The following is a 15,997-nucleotide window of genomic DNA, read 5'->3' on the forward strand; positions in this document are numbered from 1 at the left end:
AATGACATGTGAACAGAAATCCAGTGAGTCATAGCTGAGTAACATGATTTTGTGCAACAGCAGGGAAGAATTATTAAGGAAATCAAGTCACCATAATACGCAACACAAAAATTTACATGTGGATGAATTTAGGTCTTTTTAACTGCAACAGCAAGCATAGGCTAGGTAAGCAGAGAGAAAGAACAAACACAGAATACTAAATTAGAATTACTTCCTTAAATACTCAGATTGCAATTGCTCTAGAGAACCATCTTTGTTTACAACCTTTACTTGAAAATTTTAATGACGTTGCAAGAGAAGCAAGGCACCACCTCTCCCCAGTAATTTTTCATCCAGACTTAATGATCTCCACAGATCAGAAAGCACAAAACTTAGAAATAAATAATTGATGGTTTTACACAGTCTGAGCTGGCTGAATCATCTCCAATAGCCTATTAAAGCAGCATCATGAGCTCAGCTGTTATAAAACGCCTAGAAATCCCCAGTTCTTCCTGCAACTGAAGCCTTTTTTCCTCTCAAACTAAAGACAATGAGAAAATCAAAAAAATTTAAGAAAAATCTGAGGGGAATGCAGGGAGGGGGGCTTGCATTCTCCCCACCCCCTTTTCCTTTTCCTTTCTTTTCCTTTTTCCTTCCCTAATTTGCACAGCTCTAGTCACAACTTTCTCTGCACACCTACAGCTCTCATGCAGGCAAGGAAAACAAATAGCTGTTACAACAAGAGAGGCACGCTCCCAGATTAGGACCATAAAATCAATAGCATTGTTTCTGGGATACTCTCAAGGATATAGTACAATTACAGATCATGGCATTATAGCTAACAGAGTTCCTTTCCATGTTTCTGAGCATAAATACCATAGCCTTGCTACTTACATTTAAGGGTAGACTTTACCCTCATAATATACATATCAAAAGATTTTTCAAGACATTAAGACATTAAGGAGCACAGAAAAGCCCAGAGTTTCATGAATCCAAGTTGTGCTATAGAATAATAGAATCATGTAATAGTTTGGGTTAGAAGAGAAAAAGGTGACCCTGAGAATAGCTCAGTTAATTAGAACATGGTGCTAATAATACCAAGTTGTGGGTTTGATCCCTGTACAGGCCATTCACTTAAGCCTATACTTAAGCCTGTAGTTTATCAGACTATTCTGGATACACAGACCCCTTAATCAGCCCTCATTGCAAGAATTTTATGAGGATAGAACTGACACTATCAAAAAAACCCAAACCAAACCAAATCAGACAAAGACAAACAAACAAAAACCAACAAACAACAAAAAAGAAAACAAACAAAACAAAACCAAAAACCAAAACCAAACAAAACAAAACAAACAAAAAAAAACAAAAAAAAACACACAAAAAAACAAACAAACAAACAAACAAAAAAAACTGCCTTCACCTCCAAGACTAGTTCTTCAGTTTGTGATCTTCTTGGAGCACCATGTGCTGGAACCACTAAGAGACAGAGGATGGAGAAAACTCTAAGATAAGAAGTTAAGCTGTTAGTTGCAACTTCTGCAGCTTGCAAAGCAAGCAAGCACTCTGAGCTAAGCCTTTCAAAGAGCAATTCTAGTTGATAGTCTAGCAGTAAGGAGCCATGAAAAGGAGCCCTGTTCTTCCATCCTCTATCCCTGGCCACAGAATCTTATTATCTCCTTGCCACAGGCTGGAAAGTAAATGGCAGTCACTGCTCATGCATACAAATCTAAGTTTTCTCTGATTTAGCAGGTTTACTGCAGCCAGTTTGGTGTAAACAAATCTGAGAAATAAGAAACTACCTTTTTTCTTTTTCTTTTTAATTGCAGTTAGTTAGATGCTGGATTAATTTTGCTGCACCACAAAACCTTGTCTTCAGGGGTACCCTGGGAGCAAGTTAGTATGTCTATAGGACACAGCACAGCAAGGAGCAGAATTTTTAGCTCAGGTCACAAAAGCAGACCAATAGCTGCTCAGCACCCAGCTGTGCTTGTCTCTATCTCTGAAGCACAGTGTCCTATCAGCAGTATCAATTTTACTTTCATGACAGGTCACGGACACCCTAATGTTGATAACTGAACAGATTATTCCCAACAGAGTAAAAATAAGGTAGCAAAGATGATCTTGCACTATCATTGTTGGTTCTCAAACTCTGGTTTCTCATTTTTTCCTATTTACTATTTAAACACACAAAAAAAAATAGAGCTATGAAAATTAAGGTTAGTAAATAAAATACGATATATAAATTTCTTCAGTGAAATTTCGTTTTTGAATAATTAACTGTTTCCATGACAGAAACATAAGAATAATTATTAAGAGTAGCATTGTAGCCCAACCTAGCTGTTCACATTTGAATAGAAAGTTCCACCTAATAAGACAGCCAAAATCCAGACAACTAACCCAAGAGTCATGACATCATGAACTAAACATGTAGAAACCTAGTTTAAGACAAGATATACCTCTGCAGGGTCTCCCACACAACACAGTTATCACTATCTTTATGCTGCCATTATCTTTACAGCACTGTCTTTATGCTGCTATTGACTGAATGGGCATGAGAATATGTTATCTTATAGAGTTGTCCTACAGAGCTACTGATCAAAATTGATTATGCTTTTGTTAATGTAATGATGGTCATAGGCTAGGATGGGACCAAATAATTGGGACAATTAGGTATGTCTACTAGAATTCAGTGTTTGCTAATATGCTTAAAAACATACCTCCCAAAGAAAAGATAAATAAGAAAATCCTAAAGTCTCTTTATGGTAACTAGTCCTCATCAAATTACTGCTAATTAATGATTCAAAATGCATTAGAACATCCAGATCCCATTTTACTGAACAATGTTGTATGATTCTCTCTCTTTCCCTGTCTCATCTGAAGAGTGTGCATAATGAAATTCTACCCCTTTTCCAACCTCCCCTAAAGCTCCAAACAATACAAAATGAAAACAAACGAACAAAAGCAAAACAAAGAAAAAATCTAGCATGCAAGACCTGTGAGGTAGGGAGAGGATTTGGGGTAGTGTCAAAAATTTCATCACTTTTGGAAACCTATATAGTAAAAGTACTTTAAAAACAGCAACTTGTTTATGACTGCGTACTCTATCTAAAGCAGCACATTAAGAAAACACCAAAGCAGAGAAGGAAAAAGGGAACTAAAATGGTTAAGAAAAAAAAAGAATCTGGATCAGGAAGATACTATTACAAGTGCCTAGGGGAAAAATATTGCATTTTTTAAAATTAGGTACCATCTCCCAAACAATCTTTTTCTATATCCTGACAGTTCCTCAGTACAAGATGTGCACTGCCAGAACTATCCCATTTTCCAGTGCTTCTGATGGGAAAAGATATTATGCTATAATGAATCTAACAATCTTATATCCTCTATTTATAATGGACTCAGAATGCTCCAAAAATAATTGGGCCAATTTCTTAGCTTCAAGTCTTGTAGTATTACCAGTGCTTAGCAGCAAAGAGAATTGAGCACTTTACTAAGTAATAACATGAAAATTCAAAGAAAAACTTTCCAGCATAGTGTGAAGTTTTATCAGGCATTGAGTGATTAAAGTTCACTTCAGACCGTGGTTAGCTGAGGCAATCTTTTGGACCTGATTTATCAGAGGTAGGGGGTTTTAGCCACTATATATCAAAATACTGTACTAGAATGGAGCCTGATAGAATGCAGAAAGACTGAACTAAGCTAAACAAGTTTCATTAAGGTGATCGGAATTTACATATCTTCCAAATATAACTTGTAGATCAAATTTTCCTAGCAAAGGGATTAAGACTTATTCTTAGCATAATAATTACCTAGACAAGGAAAAACAGATCAGCAACACTACCCAAAACCCTAATGTTGCAATAAGGTCTAAGTAAGCATTTGTACAGCTTTAACATACAAAAGTAAACCAAGTCATCCATCTACCTTAACATGAATTAACATTTAATTAGCCCAGAATACATATCCACAGTAGATTTCCATTTTGCTGCCTTTCCCATAGGCAGTGTCACCCTCCTCGCCCAAGTTCTGGTCTTCCTTTGAATAACTGAATGTTTCATACCATAGATCCGACCTGAGCAACTGCAAAATCTACTTGAATGTTTTATTTGCAACACAATAAATTTAAGTCTAATGTATTTAAATGCTACTTAGAAGCAACACTTTCAGGTCAATTTGTTGGTTTCTTAAACATCCACAGGCACTTCAGGTTTGCTCTTGTTCAGAGCTCCTACATCTGACATCATCAACAATCTGAAGTGGCTGTGATTTTCTATGTCACACTTACCTTATTTGCTATGGCTTTATAAAAGCACTGATGAAAGATTTATTATAAACATGTTCCAGTAGACAAGATTCTCAACTCCCAACTATCTAACTACATTCCTCTGCAGCTATACTTGCTAAAACACTGTTCAATGGCACATGATTTCATCAGACACAATTTGCACAAATAACACTAAGAGCAGACTTCATTTTTAACATCACTAAAAAAATAAGGGCTTAGGTCAGCCAGAATTTCTGATGGAAACAGGATGACTTCCCTTTCATATCACTCATTTGTGACTCCACAGTATTTAAAACTCCAATTACTGTGTACTGATATATAATTATTTTACTTCAATTCACCTATGCTTAGAAAAAACACCAAAAAACAAAAACAAACAAACAAAAAAAAAAAAAAAACAAACAAACAAAAAACACAAGCAGAAAACCCACAACAAGAAAAAACCACAAATATACAGACAGATCAAGCGTCTGTTTATTCTGAAACAACGTAAAAATGTTAAAAATATTTAGGGGTATTACATCATGAAAAAAAACCCCAAACAATTGAGGGTTTTTTTCCTGCTGTTTTTTACCCTGGGGAGATGCAATTTGCTGTTCCATTCTGAAATAAAGTACAAGTACATTGGTTGCAACGTGAAAATTTCCAAGAACTCATTTGTTCAAGAACACATTTTGTGTGTTTACTAGGTGCTTGAGATAATGGAAAAATAAGTTTGGAACAGTGAAATTTAATTTTGCAATTAATGACCTATCATATCTATTCCTTTAAAGATGCTTATGCCTCAACAGAACTTTTATACTCAGGAAAGTACGGCAAAAGGAACACTTCAATTTGAGGCATAATTTGACTCCCAAGTTTTATAGCAGCCTATGTATTATCCCATTTCTTTCATTAGTAGGTTTTAAAGTACTTCACAAAAGAGATCAGTACTATTAATCTCAAGTTCCAGGTGGAGAAAGAGGTTCTCACTGAAATACAGTTTTTTCCAACAGGATATGGTTTGGCCCCTCCATACATCAAGGTAGTCCCTATACAACCTACCACATTGTATTCTTTCTTGCTTTGCTTTACTGGCTACAAACATGATATCAAATGCATGAACAGAGATGCTACATGCAGGAATTATATGGAAGTAAACTGTAACTCAGACTTGTGGCACAGCGGAATTTGGAGTCTTTAGAAACCAAGCTTACTAAGTTTTACAGAAGTAGTATAAAGTTACCTATGAAGACAATACTAGCAGAAGTACTTCTGTACTAACAGAAGAGTACACATGATCTCAAAAACAAAACAAAACAAAACAAAACTGATTTTTTCCTGGCAGAAGTGTCTTCACTCTTCCTACTCAGGGGTTGTGTCTAATGCCATGAGGAAATGCAGAGCGAGGGCACTGTGTTTGTACATGTCCATGACAGTGCATTGCCAGATAGCCCTCAGGAGACACCTTTGCCTCTTGGTTACCACAGATGCTCAGGCACATATAAACAAATGGCAACAGATGCCATGATTTGAAGGGTGCACTTATGCAATTGCTTGCAACATAACAAGATTTAACGCTCTTGAGAAATGCTTTGATATTGGCTTGGGGTTAGAGAATGTATTAAACACTATAAAAGCCAATTGCTGAGGACTAGCTAACAATTCTTTCTTTTATAAATACATATTACACCCACAGAAAGTGTCGAAGTCTTGCCTTCTGTTGGGGAAAAGCTACTGAAGAATAGTCAATAAGCAATTTTCTCCTGTTAGCCAAAAAACATCTAAGTATATCAGCCAGCTCAGTTGCCAGTCTCTACAGTCAAAATAAATAGAAGTTTCTTCGGGAGGCTGGGGAGATTAAACAGTGTTTGTGATACTTGTTAAGTATTTCTTGACAAAATATTTCAGCGTGATGAGATTTTGTACTAGAAAACAAAGGCATAACCCACCATTGCATTAGCTAAAACACACTGTGTCTCACCAAATGCAGCTCTGAGAGCCATCAGCCATTCTATTCATTTCAGAAAGGACTGTTACGAATCTCTGTTGTAAAATGCCTCATTTCATTCAAGTTACTCTGCAAACCAAGTCCCTGTTGCTCACAAGCATGAATGAACCCTGCTATAGTCCAAGCGAGAGCATTGCATTCTCAGGTTGGCTGAAAGGTAGCAATAATGGACTTGCAACAATCCTCTTTGGTCTAAGACTCAGACTGAAATAGCCTTCCCTGCCTAACTGCCCTCTCTTAATCACTGCCAAGATTGTTTCTAACTATGAGTACCTGTCTTCTTTGAAATCCTATTCTAAGAAGGGAGCAGGAAATTTGTGCGGAAATTACAGGTTAGCACTCTGGTAAACGCATAAAATACTGATGTGTTCTGTGGCTTGCTGAGACCACCAGCACTTTCACATCACCATGTCATGATTGTGCTATGATTATTAGCAATCCAAAATTAAAATACTTACTCTGAAAATGGATCAGTTTGCTGTTTCATGCTGTCAAATGAACCTGTAGGCAGGCATTGATATTTCACTGGGGTCTGAAGGTGAATGGAAATGGAATTGAGCTGAATGCTAAATTTAACACTATCCACAGGAAACCAGGGTCTCTGAAACCAAAACAGATGAATCTTGCAATGAGTAAGTATTGGATTAGCAGCCTGAATGCTTCACCAGTTTCATCTTTCTTGCCAATATTATATACGAAAAGTCTCCCTGTTCAGTTCCTGCTTGTCAAATAGGTGCCGAGTAATCAACTTCAGACCAGGTTGATGGGGGATAGGTAGCAATGAAATCACCTTATTAATATGGTAAATAGATTTTAAGGGTCAAAATATTAATTTAAAGTATCCTGGTTTTTTCTTCAGCAAAAGGCTATCTAGCTTGCAGTATATGGGCCTTCGTCCAATTTTGCCTTTTGTGTTACAGTGATAGGAAGGCAATTTGCCACTGCCACTTCTACTAATCTATCTTCAAATCAGAAGTGAATGAACTAACAGAGCTTCAAGGACAGAGTTAGCTGAACCTTCACTAGGAGTTTCAATGAGATTAATTGACAGGATATTTTAAAACTCCCTTTGACAGCCTGACAGCAAGACAAGTTGGAACAAGGGAGTGTCCTAGCTCTGTTTTCTGTGTTTATAAAAATGCCAGACAGCGCACTCCACAGTGAGGTGGGAAGCAGCGGAGCTGACAAGTTGCTCCTTCCCCAGGCAGATCAGGGTGGTATATGGAAATCTTTACCCAGACACAGGATGAATAGAAAGGAAGCCATGAAAGCTAAAAGCAGACATGTCACAGCAAATGCCTCTCTTACTGCAAGATAGCAACTCCTGGAGAGCACAGAAACGACAGGATGTATCTGCTGGTACCTGGCACAGCTCATTCATCTAGCAGTAAAACATTTTTAAAGGTCTTAACAGTAGGAATGCAATACCCCCATTTTTGCCAGGTAATGACTTCCTGATATGAAAAAAAAAAAAAGGGGTTGTATCTTGTTATTTTTAAATTCACTACACTTTTTAATTTTTTAATTAAAATGTTTTAGAAATGAACATAGGAGATACCTTAGAAGAAAAAAGATGTTTGAAGGATCGTTGCTCTGTTCATCCCCAGTAGAGTTGCTTGCAGAGGAGAGGAGCTGTGAACACTTTTACACAAGCAAGCTGCATATTTCTACAACACTTTGCTAGAGTAGAATTCAATCTGAGCACACTGTCAAAGGAGGGCTGATGGCAGGCAACTAATTCATTCCCTATTCCAGGCTTTTTATTCCAACAAGTTCATTTCACAGGATAGTTAACAGATCTTCTCATGATAAGGATGACTGCTCAAAGCACTTAGGGTGTTGCTGTTTTAATATCAAATCTATACTGAAGTGGTTGACACAAGTAGTGCCATACAAAGTAGCTTACTAAGGCTAGTGGAGCAGAACAAGACATGAAACCTAATATCAGCATTCCTCTGTTTCTGAAAGTTCAATTAAGTCTCTTGATGCCCTGGATATTTTTCAAATACGATGCCTTCACACATTTTAGTTACAGCAAATGTAACTGTATTTGCAGATTAATTTGCTGGGTAAAGATTTCACTCTGAAAGTATTCTTTCAATTTTTGTAGTCCTTACACACCTAACACGTTCCCACTGACATTTATGCGATATGAGATTATTGCACTTTATTTCTTTGCAGGGAAATCACCCGAAAGGAGGAAGACAAATCATTTATCACCAGTTCAATGCATATGTCCTGATTTTACGTGGTATGTAATTGTTTATATAATAAATATTTATAATGTAAGGAAATTAAATATTATACAAACCTACTACAGAAAAAAATATTTTCAAGCATTAATGATGAAAGTCAAAGAGAGTTAAACTTTTCCTCCTGTTTTCCAAAAAGTGCTTTTGACTCAGCTTTTGAACTCACCCTGGCTGTTTCCACGGCCTCGACTGAAAATCTCCTCTCTCTCCTGCCACAGAAGTCCTTTAAACTTCACTACTACTTTGACCCATTGAATCCTTTTCCAGGTCATTAGGTATCTAAATGTAACAGAACACCTATTATGTATGGTTTGTCCTAATTATCAGAAGTCATGAGGATTGTGATGGTTGATTCATGAACCACATCTTTAACAGAATGAGAAAAATATTAGCTCAATTAATTTGGTTTTGAGTTCTTTCTGCAGCCTTTATTTTCACAAAGATATACACACACAATCCCATGTCACTTGGTCAATAGAGAACGAGTCACCCGCGGTTATGCTGCTCACACTTTCACCCTCTAAACTTGCATAAGCAATTAAAAAGAATTAATTGAATGTATGGATTGCACTGAAGGTCAAGACTCATTTTAACTCATACCTAGATATTTGTTAGGAGCAATCATTGAACTGTACCATCACTATGGTATCTATATCTAGTGAAAATGAACATTGATTGTTTTTGCCAATATTACATTGTTGTACCAGCTGTCAGTAAACTGCACTTTCCTGTCAACAAGGAAGAAGAACAGTGCAGAAAACAGAAGTGTCAGTGATGGCTACTATGCTTTGTTTAAGGCACGTGGAGATAAAAACACTTTGTCTCAAAATAATTATTAGGTTTTGGAAGTTTCCCTGAATTTTGAGAGATCGTTCACAAAGAGACTCAGCCAAATAACATTTGGGCTTTTTCAAGTATATAGAAGTTTGTCCATGAAGAAATTTCCAAATGCTCCCACATATCTAAAATGGTTGTGTTCGTAGCCCAATTTGTTTAGTGTTAAAATTGCATTCCCCTCCATGTCCCCCCATCAAACCCTGTGAACAGTACAGGTGTTGAGTAGAGAAACAACAGTTTTAAGTTTTGAATTTGCAAATGCCTCCTGAGATTTTGCAAAAGCAAAAATCTAATTCTGAGCATGATAATTAGTAGAGAGACACCTGCATTTGTCAGCCAAGCATTCATGGTCTCTATTAGTCTGCTTACAGTTGCACTTAACTTGCTCATTGAGCATACAAATATCAAATCCATAACAAGCAGTTTCCTGTAACTGCTGCTCATCCCAGTAATGACCAATAGAAAGGAGTGACAAAACAAAAGTCTGCACTGATATCTGTTATTCTGAGTTCTGCCAAAAACACCACAATGGGTAAAAAAACATGGAGGAAGAGGGGAAAAAAAAAAAAGGGCAGGGGGAAAATGCTTACACAGTCACAAGAGGGACACAGGGTCATGAGAGGTGATCTTTATGCATTCAACTAGATGCAAATTAGTTGGTCTGTTACACTCGGAGAGAAAAGAAAATTCTGCAGACACATTGAATACTTCTATCTTATGCCAGGGTCAAACCAAAACTGTTGACAAATGTCAGCAGCCACATGAGATGTTGAGCAACAACTCTAAAATGCCTGAGACCACACCTTTTCCCTCCTCTACCTCAGATCAAATGAGTTTACATCCTTACATGAATCCTGACAGGCAAGTGCCATATTTGAGTTTGACTAGAACTAAGGTAATGGTGCTAGAAGACTGTTGAACAGCTTCCAACATCTAGATTAGCAAAAGTATGAAGACATTCTTACATTTTTAAAAAGTTCATGGCCTCAGTTATGTTGGAATATTAAAGTTCTCTGTGGCCATCAGTCTGAACTTCTGTCACAGCTACTTCAGGGCAACTATAGCAACTAAATCACGAAGCATCTGGGGGAAAGCAGAATCCCAAAAAAGCCTGTGATTCATTCTGGAGTATATCCTGTTACTTCAGGGGGCGAACACTATTACCAGCACTCATGACAGTGAGCAAGTCTGATTTGTCAATATGATTTTTTCCAACACTGAACTCAGAAACCTGTAAGAAATCTTACTCATGCTTGTGGGCTTAGAGATTGGTAGAACTGATACAGAAACTGTTGGAGTTTAGCAGCAGTGGTCATCAGAACTAAGGGAAGCATGCAATGAATTTATTGTTTAATAAATTTTCATGTTCTCTGGTTAGCTTGAGTCAGTCCCCACAGGAAACTGAAGGGTTTCTCCATAGGAAACCTTCTGCATCTACTTCAAGAGGTAAGATATTAATTTTATTTTTAATAAAATATTTTTTTAAGTATCTAAATTAACAGAAGCAACAAAACACTACTTCTCTCTGTGCTTCAGGAGTAGCAGTTATGTATGACACAGTTATGTTTTCATCTCTTATGCTGTATTTCTTCCGAATACATCTAGTTGTCAGATTTTGAAAAAATGAAGAAAAATTAGATGAAGGAAAAAAAAACCTTTTCCTGTTAATAGTATAGGGCTTTTCCTATAACTCACTGCCTTAGCACTACTTCCCTCCTTAGTGATATTTTGGTACTGACAATGCAGTGCAAATTAAGAGAAGTAAGCCTTTCTGCAGACAGAAGCATACTTACAGAGTTGGACTGAAGCCTCAGCAGGACAATAAAGAAGCTCCTCTAGAAAATAAAAAATATATATAACTATAATAGACATTTAAAAGGAATATATCTCCCAGACATATCACCTTCCTTCACAAGTGGAGACTGCAGGATAATTTATGGACACTAGCCATTTGCCACTCCTATTGGCTTTCTGAATTTCTTCTTCAGACAGGCTGTGACTGTCAGAAGACACAAACTGCACGTGATCCCTTTGAAAGCAGCAGCAACCACGGCCCTTTTTTCTACCCACTGAAATAAGGCATGACCTTGATGTTGCAAGTCTCTAATTAATACTCAAAAAAGCAAGTTATATATACACACCCAGTGCAATATATGAAAATTAAAAAGGTTTCCAGCTGTAAAGTTCAAATATCAAGCTACTCACAACCAGGCTGAGTGGATCTGAGAATCCTTTAGAGTCAGCATCAAGCATCACTGATGCACAAACACAGCACTGTTTGAAGAGATTTGTGCTTAATTTGTGATTGAAGGCTTGCAATTCATAAAATAGAAAGGAAGAGAGAAAGAAATAAAGCTGGTCTGCAGACAAATAGATTCCAGCCTACCTGCTTTTTGTACTTCTGTCCATAATTCTGGAAGCTGGTGCTTTGCTGTGCTGATGAAACTGTCATTGAATTGATTGTCTCAGTTGCTAAGGAAACCAAAAGGATGATGCTAATGGATACTATTTATGACAACAAAAAGCTTAGAAAATGTTTGCCATGAAAAGATGATGTCACAAGTTAGTTAAAAGCTACCTTGAGTATTAGCACAGAAAAGAGAATTAGGTAGGATTTTTTCCTTTTTTCCCTCTGACACTTTTTTTAATCAGACACTTATGGCTTTATGCACTCCAGCTGGTTTGACCTTTCAGCATCACTTCATAGTAATTTTTCTACCTTTATTTCAAAACACTGAAGTTAGCTCAAACACAGAGTCATTCTAATTCTAAGTAGTCAAGCCTAGGATTTTTTTAAAAGCATCACACAATGTGCAAAATAGAATTTTACTTTGGGAATGCTGACCAGAAGACAGAATTTTTGAATCAAAGGCATTTGATTTGAGATTCTTCCACCTTTGCTCTTATGAACTGCAAGTTATGGAAGATTTTCATAATAGATATGGCAGACCTCATAAAATAAACCTCTATGTGACAAATTATATTTTCAAGACCTTGTGTTTATATCATCATCATCATCATCATGGCTAGGCTTCGCGAACGAAGATTTGGGAAGGGCTCTACCCATGTTTGTTACAAGCCCACTGGTGGCTAAAAAGGCCAATATGAGACAGGCATGTCTGGTTGCAAAAGGCACAGCAGAAAGACTCCTTAGGTGGTATATTCTGCAGGGCACGATTCTTTCTGCATTGTCTTTTCTCCTCAAGGGTGATCCTGTGTGCTTCCTCAAAAGCATCAGCAGCGTTATAGATGGTGTGTCTCCAGGCCTCCCGATTGGAGGCCAGAATAGACCAGTTATGTTGATTAATATGGCCAAGGCTGAGATGTTGTTTCAGGGAGTCCTTGTATCTTCTCTTCGGGGCTCCTCTCTTGCGGCAGCCGGTGGCAAGTTCACCATAAAGCAGGATCTTAGGGAGGCGGTGGTCCTGCATCCTTGAGACGTGCCCTGCCCATCGCAGCTCTGTTCTCAGCAACATGGCCTCAATACTTGTGACTGCTGCTTGTTCTAGAACAGATGTATTGGTCACATAATCTGACCAGTGGATGTATAGGATTGTGCGGAGACAGCGTTGATGGAAGCGTTCTAGGAGATGCAGGTGGTGGCGGTAGATGACCCATGATTCAGATCTATATAAGAGAGTAGACAGCACTATGGCTCTGTAAACATTGATCTTTGTACTTTTCTTCAGGTGTTTATTTCTCCAAACTCTTTTATGAAGCTTTACAAAAGCACTATATGCCTTTGCTAACCTGTTGTCTATCTCTCCGTCAATCTTACCATCCGAGGAGATGAGGCTGCCTAGGTAATTAAACTGCTGGACTGATTTGAGCTCTGATTCGCCAATGGTGATGTGGGGATGAAGGAAGACTTCCTGAGGTGCTGGTTGATAGAGAACTTCAGTCTTCTTTAAGCTGACTTCCAGCCCAAAGAGCTCAGCAGCGTCTGCAAAGCAGGATGTTAAATGCTGCAGGGCTGCTTCTGTGTGGGCAACAAGGGCGGTGTCATCAGCATAAAGCAGCTCCCGGACAAGATGGTTTAAATAGTAAAAAAAAAAAAACCAATGTCCATTAAAAAGAGACAGATTTTCAAAAAACATAAAAAACCACCAGGGAACTGCAAATTATTTTTTCTTTCTCCACAAGCTACATGTTCACAGCATGAGTCATATCAAAAGCAACCACACAAGTCTGAATAAGTGAAGGATCAAGCTCCAGGCATGTATTTATTTACAGAATGCTCAAGGAGTTATTTCTGCTCTGGAGTCACAGATGACCCATAGTCAGACACCTTGTTGCCATGGAAATCTCACACTATCACTCTCTGCCTTGTTCCCATTCAAGATCCTCCTTTGCATCCCTGGTCATCCCTGCCTGCCACAGCTCCCATGGGCCCCTCAGCTTGGGCAGGCAGCAGCTGCTGGCAGGACTGGAGCACATTTAACCCTATCTGGCACTTCCAGTTATAGGAAGGTCCAGAAAGTGAATCTTTAGACTTATGATACTTTACTGAACATCTTTTGCCACCTTACATTCTCATGCACAGAGATATCTCTAAAGTTGTGTCTTATTGCTTAATTAGTGTTACAAAGAAGTAAACACAGAAACTAGTGCCTGTCTGTGCTACTGAGATAGTAGGAAGCCCTAGCCAATTAACAAGAATTTGTTCTTAGAGAAAGAGAAACAATATCCTATGTCTGCTCTTTCTTATGGGAAAGCCATTCACTGAGGCAATTCAGTGACAGAGTTCATAAGGCACATCCAAAACAACAACATAAAAGCAACATAAAAACAAAAAAACCACACACACCAATCCCCCAAAAATTTGAAAGACAGAGGGAAGCACACACTGCACATGAGCACAGAGTCATAGAATCTCTTGAGTTTGAAGGGACCCGTAACGATGAGAGTCCTACTCCCTGTTCCTTGCAGGACTACCTAAAACTAAACCATGTAGGCAAGAGAATTATCACTCCTTGAATTCTGACAGGTTTGGTGCCATGACCACTTCCCTGAGAAGCCTGTACTAGTGGCCAACCAGCACCTCAGTGAAGAACCTTTTCCTAACAGAATCACAAAGGAAGAATCATAGAATGGATTGGGTTAGAAGGAACCCTTAAAAGTAACCTAGTACAACCCCCTTGAAATGAGCAGGGACCTTTTTCTGTTAGATTGGGTTGCCCAGAGCCCATCTACCACCTCTCCGGGCAACCTGTTCCAGTGTTTCACCACCCTCAGTGTAAAATACATTTCTTCCTTATAACCAGTTCAATTCTACTCTCTTGTAGTTTACAACAATTACATCTTGTCCTATTGCTACAGGCCCTACTAAAACGTTTGTTCCCATCTTTCTTATAAGACCACTTTAATTATTGAAAACCAAAAGAATGTCTCCCTGGAGCCTTCTTTTCTCAATGCTGAACAACCTCAATTCTCTCAGCCTTTCCTTATAGGAGATTTGTTCCATTGCCCTGATTCCCATCCCCCTCATCATCTTCATAGCCCTCCTCTGGACCCACTCTAATATGTCTTTCCTGTGATAAGGACTCAAGGTCGGATCTCACCAGAATGGAGCAGAGGGGCAGAATCACCACCCTAGACCTGCTGTACACACTTCTTTTGGTGCAGTCCAGGATACGGTTGGCTTTCTGGGCTGCGAGAGCACATTGATGGTTCACGTCTAGCTCTTCATCTGCCAGTAACCCCAAGTCCCTCTCCACAGCGCTGGTCTTCAGACTGTACTGATACTGAGGAGTGCCTTGACCCAGGTCCAGCACTTTGCACTTGGCCTTGTTGAACCTCATGAGGTTCCCATGCGGTCACTTCTCATTCGGGCCAGTGTGAACCCAATAGGAAGGATGGTTTCCAGATTCCCATTCTCCTGATATTGGGAATTGTGGAGAGCTCTTTCAATCTCCACTGGTGGCCACAGCCTGCAGAACCTGAACAAGTTCACCAGGAAGCTCTACACCAGCAACAGTCCCACCAGTCAGACTGAAGTAGCACAGAGTAGCCTCATGCTTTCTATCCAGAGGGCTGTTCTATACACCATCACTGTTGGCTGGCTGGCTGGCTGCTTCCTATGTGCTGTCCCAGTCCAAAGCAACAGAAGAACTTTAGATGTTTTTTGCATCATCTCTGCAGTTGTAAATCTCTGCATAATGAGAAATATAGCTCTTTCCTAATACAGAAGATAGGAACAAGGGCCTAAAATAAGTTAGAAAATATAGTATTCAGAAAGCTTATTGGAAAAAATATGGAACAGCAGTTCATTATACCATCCAAAGAGATACAGGGCTTTAAAAGCACTTCCACTGACGTGACCCAGTTGCAGACATTGACCTTTGGTGATATTTGAAAACATTAAAAAAAAAATAATCCTAGTCATTATTCTTCATACAAATACACAATTACATTTCCAGAAAGATGTCTCAATTTTACCCGGTCTGTAAGCATTAGAACTGCATCCTATCAAGACACACCTACTTGAAGCAATTTCAGTATGAGACCATTAGTATCACAGTGTAATTTAAGGAAAAAAAAAAAAGTTATGACATTTCCAAGTCACCTCTAGGCAAAAGCATTTGAAGAAAACACCCTCTCACTACTGCCCAGTGCTGCTGTTCACCTTTTAGCCTCCTCTGTGGCCTCAAG

At 38.6% G+C, this 15,997-nt stretch overlaps 1 long non-coding RNA gene across 2 annotated transcripts in view; it reads right to left on the minus strand.

Moving 5' to 3' along the window:
* LOC135419566 (uncharacterized) overlaps window positions 1–11,821 on the minus strand; it is a 198,450-nt gene extending 186,629 nt beyond the window's left edge. Inside the window, exons 1-3 of one of the 2 annotated variants that reach the window (XR_010433045.1) lie at window positions 11,733–11,815; window positions 11,140–11,181; window positions 6,716–6,858 (exon numbers count right to left, since the gene is read on the minus strand). This is a non-coding gene — a long non-coding RNA (uncharacterized LOC135419566). Of the gene's footprint in view, window positions 1–6,715; window positions 6,859–11,139; window positions 11,182–11,732 lie in introns of both variants that reach the window. The other variant, XR_010433044.1, reaches the window with a different exon arrangement.
* Between the last annotated feature and the right edge of the window lie 4,176 nt (window positions 11,822–15,997).

Source organism: Pseudopipra pipra, chromosome 1 (genome assembly GCF_036250125.1).
Source record: "Pseudopipra pipra isolate bDixPip1 chromosome 1, bDixPip1.hap1, whole genome shotgun sequence".
Lineage (NCBI taxonomy): Eukaryota > Metazoa > Chordata > Aves > Passeriformes > Pipridae > Pseudopipra > Pseudopipra pipra.